The sequence below is a fragment of the Heteronotia binoei genome, chromosome 1 (assembly GCF_032191835.1).
Source record: "Heteronotia binoei isolate CCM8104 ecotype False Entrance Well chromosome 1, APGP_CSIRO_Hbin_v1, whole genome shotgun sequence".
NCBI lineage: Eukaryota > Metazoa > Chordata > Lepidosauria > Squamata > Gekkonidae > Heteronotia > Heteronotia binoei.
Genome location: NC_083223.1, coordinates 283,426,882 through 283,432,241, shown reverse-complemented (window position 1 = coordinate 283,432,241; position 5,360 = coordinate 283,426,882). Strand labels below are relative to the sequence as shown.

General features: G+C 48.7%; 1 non-coding gene across 1 annotated transcript; it reads right to left on the bottom strand.

The window, feature by feature from the left end:
• Positions 1-4,508: 4,508 nt before the first annotated feature.
• Positions 4,509-4,575, bottom strand: TRNAF-GAA (transfer RNA phenylalanine (anticodon GAA)). Its single transcript has one exon. It is a non-coding gene; the product is annotated as a tRNA-Phe (tRNA).
• Between the last annotated feature and the right edge of the window lie 785 nt (positions 4,576-5,360).

Below are 5,360 nucleotides of genomic sequence, written 5' to 3'. Positions count from 1 at the left end.
CGGAGCGGAGCGCACGAGTGGGGCGCTGGGAGGCGCTCCTCCGGCCCGGCCCCCTCGCTGGCCTCGCCTCGCTGGGCCGCCTGCGGGACGCGCAGCTCCTCTCGCCTCAATGGCCGCTCGCGCACTCAGCCTCCATGACTCGGCGCTGGGGCCCCCCTGCCACACGCCCCGCCCCCCCCCCCGCCCTCGGGCGCCCCACGCGAGCCGGAGGAGGAGCACGCCGACCAGCACAAGGCCGCAGCTGCCTGCCCGCGCCCCGCTCGCTTGCTCGGCCGCCCGGCGCCGGAAGGGAAGGGAAGGCCCGGCCAGGCCGCTGCCGGCTCCAGCGAACGGGGAGCTTCCCAGAAGAACATCAGAGAAGCCCTCTTGGATCAGCCCCATGGGCGCTCCTCTCCAACACTCTGCGGCACACGGCGGCCAATAGATGGCTGCGGCCTTATGTATTTATACACACACACACATATACAGACATACATGTACACACACACACATATATACACACATACGTACATATACACGTACATATATCTCGGCTTGGCTTCCCGAACGAAGATTTAAGAAGGGTGCAGTAGTCCACGTCTGCTGCAGGCTCGCTGGTGGCTGACAAGACCAATGCGGGACAGGCAGGTCCGGCCACAGTGGCTAAAGGGAAAACTCTGATTTGGGGTTGGTGCTGTAGCAGTGCGATTCTTCCTCTATCTCCTTTTGTCCTCAAGACCAGCTATGCGTGTGTTCTCAAAGAACATACATTTACACATACATACATATGCACACCCACACACATATATATACACATATATACTCATACACACATACATACACATACATATGCACACACACCACACATATATATACACATATATACTCATATACACATACACACATATATACACATACATCTACACATACATATGCACACACACACACACACACACATATATATACTCATATACACATACATCTACACATACATATGCACACACACCACACATATATATACACATATATACTCATATACACATACACACATATATACACATACATCTACACATACATATGCACACACACACACACATATATATACACATATATACTCATATACACATACATCTACACATACATATGCACACACACCACACATATATATACACATATATACTCACATACACATACACACATATATACACATACATCTACACATACATATGCATACATATGCACACACACACATATACACATATCTACTCATATACACATACACATATATACATACATACATCTACATACATACATATACATATGCACACATATATATCTCTCGGCTTGGCTTCGCGAACGAAGATTTAAGAAGGGTGCAATAGTCCACGCCTGCTGCAGGCTCGCTGGTGGCTGACAAGACCAATGCGGGACAGGCAGGTCCGGCCACAGTGGCTGCAGGGAAAAGTCTATACACACACATATATACACACACATATATACTCATATACATATATACACACACATATATATACTGTGGCTAATACCCACTGATGGACCTGTGCTCCATATTTTTATCCAATCCCCTCTTGAAGGTGGCTATGCTTGTAGCCGCCACCACCTCCTATGGCAGCAAATTCCATGTGTTCATCACCCTTTGGGTGAAGAACGACTTCCTTTTATCCGTTCTGACCCGACTGCTCAGCAATTTCATCGAATGCCCACGAGTTCTTGTATTGTGAGAAAGGGAGAAAACGACTTCTTTCTCTACTTTCTCCATCCCATGCATAATCTTGGAAACCTCTATCATGTCACCCCGCAGTCGACATTTCTCCAAGCTGAAGAGCCCCAAGCGTTTTAACTTTCTTCATAGGGAAACTGCTCCAAACCTTGAATCATTCCCCAGCCTCCAGGCGGCCCCCCTCACCTCGCTGCCTGAGTTTGACCCTGGACGCCCTGCTCCGGGAAAGGAAAGAAGGATGTAGACAACTTGGAAGGGGGTCCAGAAGAGGGCGACGAAGGTGCCCCAGACAGAGTTCCAACAATAGGCTGTGGCTAAGAGCCACTGATTGACCTCTGCTCCAGATGTTTATCCAATCCCCTCTTGAAGCTGGCTATGCTTGTAGCCGCCACCACCTCCTGTGGCAGTGAATTCCACATGTTAATCACCCTTTGGGTGAAGAAGGACTTCCTTTTATCAGCTCTAACCCAGCTGCTCAGCATTCAATGTCCACAAGTTCTCGTATTGTGAGAAAGGGAGAAACGTACTCCTTTCTCTACCTTCTCTATCCTATGCAGAATCTTGTAAACCTCTATCATGTCACCCCACAGTCGACGTTTCTCCAAGCTAAAGAGCCCCAAGCATTTTTAACCTTTCTTCATAGGGAAAGTGTTCCAAACCTTTAATCATTCTAGTTGCCCTTCTCTGGACTTTCTCCAATGCTATAATATCCTTTTTGAGGTGCGGGGACCAGAATTGCACACAGTACTCCAAATGAGACCGCACCATCGATTTATACAGGGGCATTATGATACTGGCTGATTTGTTTTCAGTTCCCTTCCTAATAATTCCCAGCATGGCGTTGGCCTTTTTTATTGCAAACGCACACTGTCTTGACACTTTCAGTGAGATCTACCATGACTTGTCAATCAGAAAGACTTGCATTAGCTGATGAGATTATATCAGTAGACCAAAGCAGTCACGGGCAGACATGATACAGATACCCTTTAAGAAGGACATCTGGAGCAGAGGTTCATCAGTGGCTGCTAGTCACGGCGTATTGTTGGAGCTCTCTGTTTGGGGCAAGTGATGCTCTGTATTCTTGGTGCTTGGATGGGCACAGTGGGAGGGCTTCTATTGTCCTGGCCCCACTGATGGACCTCCTGATGGCACCTGGGGTTTTGGGCCATTGTGTGACACAGAGTGTTGGACTGGATGGGCCACTGGCCTGATCCAACATGGCTTCTCTTATGTTCTTATGAGACACAGAGTGTTGCACTGGAGGGGCCATTGGCCTGATCCAACATGGCTTCTCTTATGTTCTTATGAGACACAGAGTGTTGGACTGGAGGGGCCACTGGCCAGATCCAACATGGCTTCTCTTATGTTCTTATGAGACACAGTGTTGGACTGGATGGGCCATTGGCCTGATCCAACAGGGCTTCTCTTATGTTCTTATGTGACACAGAGTGTTGGACTGGATGGGCCATTGGCCTGATCCAACATGGCTTCTCTTATGTTCTTATGTGACACAGAGTGTTGGACTGGATGGGCCATTGGCCTGATCCAACATGGCTTCTCTTATGCTCTTATGTGACACAGAGTGTTGGACTGGATGGGCCATTGGCCTGATCCAACATGGCTTCTCTTATGTTCTTATGTGACACAGAGTGTTGGACTGGATGGGCCATTGGCCTGATCCAACATGGCTTCTCTTATGCTCTTATGTGACACAGAGTGTTGGACTGGATGGGCCATTGGCCTGATCCAACATGGCTTCTCTTATGTTCTTATGTGACACAGAGTGTTGGACTGGTTGGGCCACTGGCCTGATCCAACATGGCTTCTCTTATGCTCTTATGTGACACAGAGTGTTGGACTGGATGGGCCATTGGCCTGATCCAACATGGCTTCTATTCTGTTCTTATGTGACACAGAGTGTTGGACTGGGTGGGCCACTGGCCTGATCCAACAGGGCTTCTCTTATGTTCTTATGTGACACAGAGTGTTGGACTGGATGGGCCATTGGCCTGATCCAACATGGCTTCTCTTATGTTCTTATGAGACACAGTGTTGGACTGGATGGGCTACTGGCCTGATCCAGCATGGCTTCTCTGATGTTCTTAAGGATATAGACAAGCTGGAACATGCCCAGAGGAGGACAACAAAGATGGTGGGGGGAAGGGCTGAAAGAACGGTATGTTTATCTTGGAGAGGACACAACTAATAGGCCATATGATCACCATCTTCAAGTACTTTAGGGGCTGTCATATAGAGCAGCGGTTCCCAAACTTTTTGGCATCGGACCAGTTTTGCGGAAGACAATTTTTCCATGGACTGGGCGGGGGGGGGCGGGGTTTCAAGATGATACAATTGTGCACTGCACTTATTTCTATTAATTTGGTGTAGTGGTTAAGTGCGTGGACTCTTATCTGGGAGAACTGGGTTTGATTCCCCTCTTTTCCACATGCACATGCTGGAATGGCCTTGGGTCAGCCATAGCTCTGGCAGAAGTTGTCCCTGAAAGGGCAGCTTCTGGGGAGAGCTCTCTCAGCCCCACCTACATCACAGGGAGTCTGTTGTGGGAGAGGAAAGTAAAGGAGATTGTGAGGTGTTCTGAGACTCTGAAAATCGGGGTGGAGGGCAGGATATAAATCCAATCTCTTATTATTATGAACATATGAAGCTGCCTTATACTGAATCAGATCCTCTTTGGTCCATCAAAGTCAGTCTTGTCTACTCAGACTGGCAGCGGCTCTCCAGGGTCTCAAGCTGAGGTTTTTCACGCCTACTTGCCTGAACCCTTTCTAGTTGGAGATGCCGGGGATTGAACCTGGGACCTTTTGCTTTTCAAGCAGATGCTCTACCACTGAGCCACCGTCCCTCCCCTAACTGGCAGCGGCTCTCCAGGGTCTCAAGCGGAGGTTTTTCACGCCTATTTGCCTGGACCCTTTTTGGAGATGCCAGGGATTGAACCTGGGACCTTCTGCTTACCAAGCAGATGCTCTGCCACTAAGCCACCATTATTACTACATTGTACTATATAATAAAATAATTATACAACTCAAGACCTGGTTGCTAACAGGCCACGGACCAGTATCGGTGCATGGCCCGGGGGTTCGGGACCCCTGATCTAGCGCATGGTGCATGGTTGTTTTCTGTTGCCCCAGGCTGGCATGAGTAGAGTTTTTGATTAAACATTAGGAAGAGCTTTCTGACAGCTAGAGATTTGCTTCAGTGGAACAGGCTTCCTTGGGAGGTGGTGGGCTCTCTTTCTTTGGAGGTTTTAAAATTTTTTAATTTAGCCAAGATGGAGTCAGGGCAGGCAACACACATCTAGGAAGGGAGTCTTCGGTAACAGTTCCTGAGACAATAAGGGCTCGGATTTCAGAACTGGCAGACGCTGAGTGACCTTTGAACAATTGGGATGGTTGTGAGCCACCTGATGCAATAGTAGCAGAGAAATAACGGCTGCCGTCACGGGTATTTCACAGATCCTTCAGTTTGCTCTGCAGCATGGCCTCTTGGATTCAGTGCAAGCTCTTTCATAAGAACATAAGAGAAGCCATATTGGATCAGGCCAGTGGCCCCTCCAGTCCAACACTCTGTGCCACATAAGAACATAAGAGAAGCCATGTTGGATCAAGCCAGTGGCCCATCCAGT